Raw genomic sequence first — 13,300 nt, forward strand, 5'->3', positions numbered from 1 at the left:
AGCACTTAACAAATACCAAGATCATCATTATTATTATTACAGGGTAATCAGGTTGTCCTACATGGGGCTCCCAGTCTCCATCCCTATTTTACAGATGAGGTAACTGAGGCACAGAGAAGTTAAATGATTTGCCCACAGTCACACAGCTGTCAAGTGGTGGAGTCATAATTCAAACCCATGATCTCTGACTCCCAGGCCCGGCTCCATGTTCTTTCCAACTAGGCCAAAGCAGTCTTTTGTTCTCCCCAGTTAGGGAATGGAATATTTCCATGTTTCAGGGCTGAAATTAAGATAATAGATACTTCAAATCCATCTGGTTTTGCAAATAATAATCCAAATGATCCAATACAGTAAATTCCTTGAGAACAGGGGTCACATCTACCAACTCATTGTACTTTCCCAAACACTTAGTACAGTGTTCTGCAGAGTACTCAATAAATACCTCTAATAAATTAATTAAAAAGTTACTGAATTCTGCCAGGGATTCTTCTGGGTGCTAACAGTTCCATCGAAGCAGTGGAAAGAGCATGTTTGACCTGATTATTTTGTGTTTAACCCAGCACTTAGTTCAATGCTTGGCACATAGTGAGCATTTAATAATTATTTTCATTGTTATTGCTATTGCTATTATTATTATCATTATTATTTAACAATTTGATTAAATGTAGAAAAGATAATTTTTAAAAGTCAGCAGGTCCACTAATAAAAAAGTGAGAAAGAGTAATAAGTAAGGGACAGGGAAATTGCTCTCTCCAAATTACAAAGTAATAAAGTGTTTCTATGTATCTCATTTTCTTAGTCAACCCTCCAGCAGTTAAAAGTGCTATGATTAAAATCTAGAACTCATTAGGGATCAGAACAGTATACATGCTTCTCATTGCAGGGTTGTACAGTTGACTAACCCATGAAAGAAAAAAAAATGATCTTGTACCTCATAAAATTAAAAGTTAACCTACTTTTCCCAATTAAAAAAGATCTTAGCTGCAATGGAACCAAGGGAAAGGAGGAGAAAGAGAGCAACAGGAATGGAAAAAGGAATAATAGCCAAAGAGGAATCAAGCATGTGAGTCCCAGAACAGGAAGCAATATATAATTACCCTCTTAGCAAAAAAGACTAGAAGATTACTCTGAATGTCATCTCCTGGACTGTGTGTAGACATAACATCCATAGGAACAGATATCCAACCCTTTCACTGATGTAGACACTGCAGTGAAGGCTCTGTTCCTAGGAAGATTTAAAAATACAGCAAGCACATGTTTCTCTGGGATGAATTAAGGGATCATGACTGGTTTTAGGAGTGGCGAGATAAGTCCCTGTTTCTAATAATAGTGTTTGTGGTGTTTTTTATGTGCTTACTATGTGTCAAGGACTCTAGTAAGCTCTGGGGTAGATTCCACATAACTAGGTCCTACATGAGGCTCAAGGTCTAAGTAGGCTGGAAAATATTCATTCATTCATTCATTCATTCAATAGTATTTATTGAGCGCTTACTATGTGCAGGACACTGTACTAAGCGCTTAGAATGTACAATTCGGCAACAGATAGAGACAATCCCTGTCCAATGACGGGCGCACAGTCTAATCGGTGGAGACAGACGGACAAAAACAAGACAACATAATCACAATAAATAGAATCAAGGGGATGTACACCTCATTAACAAAATAAATAAGGTAATTAAAAATATATACAAATGAGCACAGTGCTGAGGGGAGGGGACGGAAGGGGGGAGGAGCAGAGGGAAAGGGGGCTTAGCTGAGGGGGGTGAAGGGGAAAGGGGGAGGAGCAGAGGGTGGAGGGTGAGCAGAGGGGGAGAGGAGGGAGCAGAGGGAAAAGGGGTAGCTCAGTCTGGGAAGGCCTCTTGGGCTTGGGTATTGAATCCCCATTTTGCAGAGGAGGGAACTGAGGCACAAACAAGTTAATTGACTTTCCCAAGGTCACACAGCAGACAGTGGCACAGCCAGGATTAGAACCCAGTTCCTCTGACTCTCAGACCCATTGCTCTTTCTGCTAGGCTATGCTACTTTTCTGGTTCTACCCCATCTCGTCCAAGCAGCAGAGAGCTGCAGCCACCTAGGCTCAGGAGGAGCCAGAGGGGACCACTTTACCTTGCCCCACTTTTGGAGGGTGGCTTCTGGGTGTGAGTGATGAGCAGGGGTCTGACCAATTTCTTTATGGTATTTATTAAGGGCTTACTATGCTCCAGGCACTGTACTAAGTGATGGGGTAGATACAAATTGATCAGGTTGGACACAGTCCCTGTCCCACACAGGGCTCTGGGTCTTAATCCCCACTTTACAGATGAGTTACTGTAAAATGAGTTAATCCCCATTTTACAAATTGAGGCAAAGTGAAGTGAAGTGACTTTGCCCAAGATCACACAGTAGACAAGTGGCAGAGCCAGGATTAGAACCCTGGTCCTTCTGACTCCCAGGCCCGTGCTTTTTCCATTAGGCAATGTTGCTTCTCTTCCTCCAGGACTGTGACCGGGGAGGGCTGATTTAAAAGATTAGAATTCCAACAGTAGCAAGTTGTTCCACTTGCTAACCCTCTACATGTCTGGGCCTGCTAAACACTAGAGGCAGGGAATAATTTGCTACACGCTTACTTGGCGCCAAGCACTGGGCTAAGCGCTGGATTAGAAGCAAAATAATCAGGAGGGACATAGTCCCTGTTCTACAAGGGGCTCACAGTCTAAGTAGGAGAGTGAACAAGTATTTATCCCCATTTTACAGATGAAGAAAAATGCTATGGGCTTCTGATAGTCTTGAGGCTGGTTTCTGTTCTATGATTTGACAGTTAGGAAGTCTGGGACAAACATCAAGTCAGCCATATTTACTCACAGCAGTGAAAGTCCTATTAAATGCACAGAATAATTGCTAAGCAACAAATTACAGGAAAATTATACCACAATTACTATCCACTTAAGAAGTTGAGAAGCCTATTACCAGCTCTGCCACTTGTCCACTGTTTGACTTTAGGAAAGTCACTTAAATTCTCTGTACCCCAGTTACCTCATCTGAAAAATGAGGATTAAGACTGTGATCCCTATATGGGACAGGGACTGTGTACAACCAGATTAGCTTGTATCTACCTCAGCGCTTAGTAGAGAGCCTGGTGCATGGTAAGTACTTAAGAAATACCATTAAAAAACACACAAGAAACTAGCACCTGATGGTGAGGTTGATTCAAAAACCGATCTCCAGGTTTCTAGGCTATAATTTTCTATACTGTCTCTTCCATCCATTCTCCAATTAATCGATCAATCAGTTAACAAATCATTTTATCATTCATTCATTCAATCATATTTATTGACCACTTAAGTGCTTGGGAGAGTACAATACAACAATCAACAGACACATTCCCTGCCTCCAATGAGCTTTCTGTCTAGAGGTGGGGATACAGATATTAATATGAATAAATAAATTAAATATAGGTACATATTATCAAATGCATACTTTGTGCAGAGTACAGTAGTAAGCCCTTGGGAGAATACAATAGAGCAGAGTTGGTAGTCATGTTCCCTGCCCAAGACAAATTTACAGTCAAGAGGAGGAGGCAAACATTAATATTAATTTAATCGTATTTATTGAGCACTTACTGTGTGCAGAGTACTGTACTAAGCGTTTAGGAAAGGACAATTCAACAATAAGCAGTGACATTCCCTGCCCACATAGCAAGTAACAAGAAACCTTAAAACCACCAGACCAAGGGGATATGTCAAGCTACAAAAAATAAAACCTTGTGAAGGTGGGGAGTCCTCACAGCTCTAAGAAAACAGCCCTCTTCTCCAGACCTGTGAACACTTAAACAATGGTATTTATTGAGAGCTTATTGGGTGCAGAGCACAGTACTAAACAATTGAGAAAGTACAAAGCAATAGAGTTGCACAACACAGTCCCTGCCCACACGGAGTTTCCAGTCTCTAGGGGAAGATGGACACTAATAGAAATATATTATGGAGAGGTACATAAGTGCTGTGGGGCTGAGGGATGCGCAATTATCAAGCACCCAAAGGGCACAGAGCCAAGTGAGAGGGCGACACAGAAGGGAGAGTTTATATTAATATAAATGAAGGAAATGTACGTAAGTGCTGTGAGACTAAGGAAGGGTGGGGAGGGTGAATATCAAGTACCCAAGGGCCACAGGTCCAAGTGCATAAATGACAGAGAAGGGAGAGGGAGCTGGAGAAAAGAGGGCTCACTTGGAGAAGGCCTCCTGGAAGTGGGACCTTAATAAGGCTTTTCAAGTGGGATGAGTGGGCATATGGAAAGGGAGAGAGTTCCACATCAGAGAGAGGATGTGGAAAAGGGGTCGGTGGTCGGATGGTGGGAAAGGATGCTAAGGGCCTTTACTCCTGGTCTCCCTGTGTCACAGGTAGAGCAGGGGCTGAGCAGCTGTTTTGATCTGAGCAATCTGGGTCGAGGGGCAAACTTCCAGGGAAGAGCTGGGTGAGGTGGATTTTCAGGTGATGAAGGGCAGTTCCTCTTCCCCTCTCCCCACCACCAACGGCGACTCCTTTCTGGTTGTGAGGCAGCCCTGGCCACAGTCCGTATCCTCCGTAGTCTGCTGTCCTCGGGGCCACAGCTGGCTCAGAGTCCAGAAGGAACCCCCAGATGTGGAAGCCACCGACTGAGAGCTAGAAACAATGCAGTTTACTAAACTGGACTTTACACCTTCCTCCCATCATCTCACTTTCTCCTCTCAAAGCTCTGTCTCTGCCAACCTCGAGATTTTCGACTTAGGGTTTTGAGGGAGCTGCAGTTCTTGGAGGAAGGTCTTGGATTTGCACCCTTTATTCATCCCTCCCTCAGCCCCACAGCACTTATGTACATAACTTGTCTGCTGTGTAATCTTGGGCAAGTCATTTCACCTCTCTGTACCTCAGTTACCTCATCTGTAAAATAGGGACTGAGTCTGAGTGCCCCACATGGGACAGGTACTGTAACTCTCTAGACTGTAAACTCATTGTGGGCAGGTAATGTTACTGTTTATTGTATTGTATTCTCCCAAGCGCTTAATACAGTGCTCTGCACATAGGAACTGTTCAATAAATGCAACTGAATGAATAAATCCATAATTTATGTATTTGTATTAATGTCTGTCTCCCCTCCAGACTCCAAGCTCGTTGTAGGCAGGGAATTGTACTGTTTTATTTTACTCTCAAGTGCTTAGTACAGTACCCTGCACCTACTGAGTGTTCCATAAATGCCACAGATTGATCAAATAAATTTTATTTATTTTTATTTTATGGAATTTGTTAAGCTCTTATTATGTGTCAAGTACCATCCTAAGTGCCCGGGCACGTACAAGTTAATCAGGCTGGATCCAGTCCCTGTCCCCCCATGGGACCTGCAGTCTAAGTAGGAGGGAGAACAATATTCAATCCTCATTTTGTAGCGAGGAAACTGAGGCACTACACTGGATTGATCGTTTGAAGGACAGGGTGGTGAGAAAGCCTCTGCACAGACAGAGCTAAGCCTCAAAACTGAGAATTCCAGGCCAGAGCTAACGAAGAAGTTGCCCTTACTCTTCAATTCGATTCAGTGGTATTTACTGAGGGCTTGCTGTGTGCAAAGCACTGTACAAAGCTCTTGGGAGACTACAATACAACAAAAAACAGATACATTTGCTACCTACAGTGAGCTAACAGTCTAGAGGGGGAGGCAGACATTAATATAAATGAATTAATTACAGACATGCACATAAGAACATATATACCTAAGTGCTTGTGGGGCTGGGTGGGGAGAAGAATAAAAAAGAGAGCAAGCCAGGATGACACAGAAGGGAGTGGGAAAATATGAAAGGAGAGCTCAGACAAGGTCTCTTGGAGGAGATGTGCCTTCAATAAGGTTTTGAAAGCAGGGAGAGTAACTGTCTGTTGGATATTAGGAGGGAGGGCGATCCAGGCTCAAGGCAGGACAAGGGTGAGAGGTTGGTGGCAGGACTGTACACCCAGTGTGGGCAGGGATTGTCTCTCTTTATTGCCGAATTGTACTTTCCAAGCGCTTAGTACAGGGCTCTGCACACAGTAAGTGCTCTCTGCCCGCCACCTAAAACTCAGCATAAGCAAAACTGAGCTCCTCATCTTCCTTCCCGAGCCTTGACCTCTCCCTGACTTCCCTATCACTGTGGATGGTACGACCATCCTTCCCGTCTCTCAGGCCCACAACCTCTGTGTCATCTTTGACTTGGCTCTCTCGTTCACCCCACACATCCGATCTGTCACCAAAACCTGCTGGTCTCACCTTTATAATATAGCCAAGATCCGCCCTTTCCTCTCCACCCAAACGGCTATCTTACTGTTACGGGCTCTTGTAGTATCCCGGCTAGATTACTGTGTCAGCCTGCTCTCTGATCTCCCTTCCTCCTCTCTCTCCCCACTCCAGTCTATTCTTCACTCCGCTGCCCGGCTCATCTTTCTGCAGAAACACTCTGGGCATGTCACTCCCCTTCTTAAAAACCTCCAGTGGTTGCCTATCAACCTCTGCGCAAAACATAATCTCACTCTAGGCTTCAAGGCTCTCCCTCACCTTGCCCCCTCCTACCTCCCCTCCCTTCTCTCTTTCCACTGCCCATCCCGCACGCTCCGCTCCTCTGCCACCCACCTCCTCACCATCCCCCGTTCTCGCCTATCCCGCCGTCAACCCCTGGGCCATGCCCTCCCACGGTCCTGGAATGCCCTCCCTCCTCACCTCCGCCAAACTCATTCTCTTCCCCCCTTCAAAACCCTACTTACAACTCACCTCCTCCAAGAGGCCTTCCCAGACTGAGCTCCCCTTCTCCCTCTACTCCCTCTACCGCCCCCTTCACCTCTCCGCAGCTAAACCCTCTTTTCTCCCCATTTCCCTCTGCTCCTCCCCCTTCCCTTCCCATCCCCTCAGCACTGTACTCGTCCACTCAACTGTATATATTTTCATTACCCTATTTATTTTGTTAATGAAATGTACAACACCTTAATTCTATTTATTTGCTATTGTTTTAATGAGATGTTCATCCCCTTGATTCTATTTACTGCTATTGTTCTTGTCTGTCCATCTCCCCTGATTAGACTGTAAGCCTGTCAAAAGGCAGGGACTGTCTCTACCTGTTACCGATTTGTACATTCCAAGCGGTTAGTACAGTGCTCTGCACATAGTAAGCACTCAATAAATACTAGTGAATGAATGAATGAATAAATGTGATTGAATGAATGAATAAACAAGATTGAGGTACCCCTGTACCTGAGTGAGAAAGTACTCTGGGTGAAATCATGTACATAAGTGTGCTGGGGCTGAGAGAAGGGTGAACAAAGGGTTCATGCCCAAGTACAAGGGTAATGCAGAGGTGAGTGGGAGAAGAGGAAATGAGGGTTTGTTCTGGAAAGGCTTCTGTGAGGAGATATGCCTTCATTAAGGTTTTGAAGGTAGGGAGAGTAATTGTCAGTTGGATATGAAGAGGGAAGGATTCCAGGCCAGAGGCATGACAGGGGCAAGAGGTTGGTGGTGAGATAGTTGAGATTGAGGCACAGTGAGAAGATTGGCATTAGTAGAGTGAAGTATGTGGGCTGGGTTGTAATAGGAGAGTAGTGAGGTGACATAGAAGGGGGCAAGGTGATTAAGTCCTTTAAAGGCAATGGTGAGCAGTTTCTGTTTGATGTGGAAGTGGATGGGCAACTGCTGGAGTTTCTTGAGGCATGGGGAAACATGACCTGAAGGTTTTTGTAGAAAAATAGTCTGGGCAGCAGAACATAGTCAAGCCTTAACCCTGATCATGTGTATAGGGGCTTAGCAAATATCATTATTATTAGTAGTAGAATTACTATCACTGACTATGTATAGTGATTAGCTCATGTATATGCATTACTGTCGCTGAATATGTATACTTATTAAATGTATTGAGTCCCTTCTAGGAAAAAAGTTGCACCTTTAGCAACAACCAATCACTGACCGCCAGCATAATTCTAAAACCCCAAATTGTCAGCAATCCTGTCAACAGTTAATTCCTGGCCATAAACACATAGTCTTGAAACCCAACACCTGCTTTTGCTGAAGACTTCTTGTAGTCAAGAAGGGTTAGGATAAGGGCTTGGATTGATGATGTAGCAGATTGGATGGAGAGGAAACGGCAGGTTTTAGTGATGCTGTGAAAGTGGAACCGACAAGATTTGGTGACAAATTGAATATGTAGATTTAATGAGAGAGATCAGTCAAAGATAATGCCAAAGTTATGGGTTTGTGAGGTAATATAATTGTGGTATTTGTTAAGCAGTTACTATGTGCCAGGCACCATATTCAGCACTGGGGTAGATACAAGCTAATCAGATTGGACACAGTCCATGTTCCACATAGGGCTCAGTCTTAATCCCATTATACAGTTGAGGTAACTGAGGCACCGAGAAATGAAGTAACTTGCCTAAAGTCAGACAGCAGACAAGTGGCAGAGCCAGGACTAGAACCTAGGTCCTTCTGACTTCCAGGCCTGGGCTTTATCCACTAGGCCATGCTGTTTCTCATATAATGGTATTTCATTCATTCAATCATATTTATTGAGTGCTTACTGTGTGCAGAGCACTGTATTAAGAGCTTGGAGAGTACAATACTGCAAATAATTAGAGGCAATCCCTGCGCATAACAGGCTCATAATCTAGAGGGGAGGAGACAGACATCAATTAAAGTAAAGTGGCATCAATATAAATAAAATGAATCATAGATATATACATATATACTTCAGTGCTGTGGGGTGTGGAAAGGGAGGAGAGCAAAGGGAGTGAGTCAGGGTGAAATGGAAGGGAGTGGGAGCTGAGGAAAAGTGCGGCTTAATCTGGGAAGGCCTCTTGGAAGAGGTGCACCTTCATTAGGACTTTGAAGGTGGAGAGAGTGATTGTCTGGCAGATTTGAGGAGGGAAGGCAATCCAGGCCAATGGCAGGATATGGGCCAGGAGTTGGTAGCGAGACAGGTAAGACTGAGGCACAGTGAGCATATTAGCACCAGAGGAGTGGAGTGTGTGGGCTGGGATGGAGAAGGAGAGAAGGAAGGTGAGGTAGGAGGGGGCAAGTTGATGGAGAGCTTTAAAGCCAATAGTGAGGAGTTTTTGTTTTATATGGAGGTGGATAGGAAACCATTGGAGATTTCTGAGGTTGGGGAGGTGGGTTGACAAGCCCTGAACGGTTCTGTATAAAGATAATCTGGGCAGTGGAGCAAAGTATGGACTGAAGTGAGGAGAGGCAGGAGGTTGGGAGGTCAGAAAAGAGGCTGATGTAGTAATCTAGGCAGGATAGGAAGAGTAACTGTATTAAAGTGGTAGCGGTTTGGTTGGAGAAGAAAGGGTGGATCTTGGCTATGTTGTGAAGGTGAGACCAAACTTACTATGTAATAATAATAATAATGTTGGTATTTGTTAAGCGCTTACTATGTGCAGAGCACTGTTCTAAGCGCTGGGGTGGACACAGGGGAGTCAGGTTGTCCCACGTGGGGCTCACAGTCTTAATCCCCATTTTACAGATGAGGGAACTGAGGCACAGAGAAGTTAAGTGACTCGCCCACAGTCACACAGCTGACAAGTGGCAGAGCTGGGATTCGAACTCATGAGCCCTGACTCCAAAGCCCGTGCTCTTTCCACTGAGCCACGCTACTATGTGTCAAGCACTGTTCTAACAACTATGAGACACACAAGCGAATCAGGTTAGACACAGTCCTTGACTAAAATGGGGCCCACACCACTAATCCCCGTTTCACAGATAACTAAGGCACAGAGAAGTGAAGTGACTTGTCTAGGATCACACAGCCAAGTGGCAGAGCAAGGGTTAGAACCCAGATCCTTCTGGCTTCCAGGCCTATGAGCTATACACTAGATGAGGGAAGAGCATGGTGTTTACAGTTTTGGGAAAATCAGAAAGTGATTTTTTGCTTGGGCAGATGAAGGGTTCTGTTTTGGCCATGGTAAATTTGCGATGTTGGTGGGATATCCTAGTAGAGATGTCCTGCAGGTGGGAGAAAATGTGAGACTGCAGCGAGAGAGATCAAGACTAGAGATGTAGATTTATGAATCACCCACATAGAGATGGTAGGTGAAGCCATGAGAGCAAATGTGTTTTCCAAGGGAGTGAGTGTAGATGGAGAATAGAAGGAGACCTGGAACTGAGCCTTGAGTGACTCCCATAGTTAGGGAGTGGGAGCCAGAGTAGAAGCCCACACAAGAGACTGAGAATGAACCTCCAGAAAGATAAGGAGGAGAACGAGAAGAGGACAATTCCAGTGAAACCTGTGTTGAATAGTGTTTCCAGGAGAAGAGGGTGGTTGACAGTATCAAAGGTAGCTGAGAGGTAGAGGATCATTTGGATGGAGTAGAAACTGTTGGATTTGGCAAGAAGGAGATCATTTGTGACCTTTGAGAGGGCAGTTTCTGTGGATTGAAGGGTACCAAACTGGTTTACAGGGGGTCAAGGAGAGAATTGGAAGAGAGAAATTGGGGACATTGCATGTAGACAACTTGCTCTGGGAGTTTGGAGAGGAATGGTAGGAGGGAGATGGGGTGATAACTGGAAGGAACCATGAGGTAAAATGAGGGTGTTTTTTGGATGGGGAGACATGAACATGTTTGAAAACAGTGGGGGGGAAATAAATTTCCAGTTATTTCATTCCTCAAAGTCTATCTAGTCTTAGTAGTTCTATCTGGCTTTCTTCAGTAGTAACCCTTGGCCATTTGCCTTTTGGCCTTTTTCATCTATCAGTGAATTATATTTATGAATCTATGCCGGAGCTTAGTACAGTGGTTAGCCCATAGTATTTATGGCACCATTATGGCAAAATTATTACTCAATCAGTGGTATTTTCCATGCCCTTATTGAGTACCAAGCGCTACACTAAGCTCTTGGAAGAGGACAATAGAGTTGCAGACACAATCCCTGCTCACAAAGAGCTTACAATTCATTCAATAGTATTTATTGAGCGCTTACTATGTGCAGAGCACTGTATTAAGCGCTTGGAATGAACAAGTCGGCAACACATAGAGACAGTCCCTGCCATTTGACAGGCTTACAGTCTAATCGGGGGAGACAGACAGACAAGAACAATGGCAATAAATAGAGTCAAGGGGAAGAACATCTCGTAAAAACAATGGCAACTAAATAGAATCAAGGCGATGTACATTTCATTAACAAAATAAATAGGGTAATGAAAATATATACAGTTGAGCAGACGAGTACAGTGCTGAGGAGATGGGAAGGGAGAGGGGGAGGAGCAGAGGGAAATGGGGGGAAAAGAGGGTTAAGCTGCGGAGAGGTGAAGGGGGGGTGGTAGAATCTAGAAGGGGAGTCAGACATTAAAATAAAATTATGGGTAGGTACATATGTGCTGTGGGACTGAGGATGGGATGACTAACAAGTGCTTTAAAGGGCATAGATCCAAGTGCATAGGTGATGCAGAAGTACATAGGTGGTGTGTATTATTATTATTATTACTTTTGTTATTTTTGTTATTATTATTATCATTACTGTTACTTTTCCCCTCTACACTTCCTATACCCTCTTGGGAGGAATGGGTTGAGAGCAAATAAGGAACAACTTTATTCATTAAATTCTCGTGGCCAGAGTCTGACTGATCCTGGCCTATTGGAAAGAGCACCAACCTGGGAGTCAGGGGATCTGGGTTCTAATCCCAGCTCCTTCACTTGCTTGCTGCATGACCCTGAACAAATCACTGAAGTCCTCTGAGCCGCAGTGTTCTGATCTGTAAAATGGGGCTTAAAATACATCTTTTTCCCTCTTCTTCGACTATGATCCCCATGTGGGATAAGAATTGTGTCTCACCTGTTTATATTGGATCCAGTCCAGCACTTAGTACAGTATTTATGACATAGTTTGTGCTATGATAATAATAGAAATGATAATAATAGAAATGATAATGATAATAATAGAAATGATAATAATAGAAATGGTAGTGGCATTTGCTAAGTGCTTGAGACATAAACACTTATGGTTTGCTTTAACAAAAATCCACTACCATTATTATTATTATCATCCAACAAGGATGGACAAATTCTGAGGTGCCAAATTATTTGGCGAAGCTTCCAGGGGCAAGAATTCTAGGAATTGGTGACATTCCTTAGTGACATCACCAGAGAGGAGGGACTAAGAAGAGGCTCAGTCAATCAGACAATCAATTATATTTGTTGAGAATATACTATGTGTAAAGCACTGTACTAAGCACTTGGAAGAGTACAATATAACCCAAAAGGCTGCTTCCCCTCTTGAAAACTAACGAAGGTTGATTCTACCTCCTTGCTGTCCACCAGTGATTGTCCACTCACCTTCACAATAAACAGAAACTCCTCACCATCACCTTTAAAATGCTCAATCACTTTGTTCCACTCCACCTCATCTTGCTACTTTACTACTACAAGCTAGTCCATATACTTCTCTCCTCTAATGCTAACCTTCTTACTGTACCTTGATCTCATCTATCTCAACACGAACCTCTCACCCATATCCCTTCTCTGACTTGGAATGCCCTCCCTCCTCATATCTGACAGATAATTTCACTTCCCGTCTTCTAAGCCTTATTGAAGTCACATCTCCTCCAAGAGGCCTTCCCTGACTAAGCCCTCATTTCCTTTTCTTCAACTCCCTTCCGTGTCACTTTCACTTGCTTCTTTTATTCACCCCCCTTCTAAGATCCACAACACTAATGTATATATCTGTAATTTATTTATTTATACTAATATCTGCCTCACACCCCCCCCCCAACCTCTAAGTTCACTATGGGCAGGGAATGTGTCTGCAATATTGTTATATTGTATTCTCTCAAGTGCTTAATACAGTGCTCTGCACACAGCAAGCGCTCAATGAATATGATTGACTGACTCTGGGATAGTTGAACCCTCATATAGTCAATTTAGATGGACTCTCAGAGGGCTTAAGGAGTTCCTCTAGAACTTCACCCCTTTTGAACTTGTCTCTGATAAGGTCTCTGATAATTTCTCTGAAGAAATTTCAGATGAACATTTGGAAACATACATCATAATAATAATAATAATATTTGCTAGACACTTACTATGTGTTAGGCAGGTTACTAAGCCCTGCGGCAGATACAAGTAAATTGGGTTGCACACAGTCCCTGTCCCATGTGGCACTCACAGTTTTAATCCCCATTTCACAGATGAGGTAACTGAGGCCCAGAGAAGTAAAGTGACTTGCCCAAGGTCACACAGCAGACAACTGGCAGAACCTGGATTAGAACCCGTGACTTTCTGATTCCCAGGCCTGTGCTCTAATCACTACGCCATGCTGGCACTGAGAGTTTATCTAAACATTTGGGTTTCAG

Source organism: Ornithorhynchus anatinus, chromosome 1, assembly GCF_004115215.2.
Source record: "Ornithorhynchus anatinus isolate Pmale09 chromosome 1, mOrnAna1.pri.v4, whole genome shotgun sequence".
NCBI lineage: Eukaryota > Metazoa > Chordata > Mammalia > Monotremata > Ornithorhynchidae > Ornithorhynchus > Ornithorhynchus anatinus.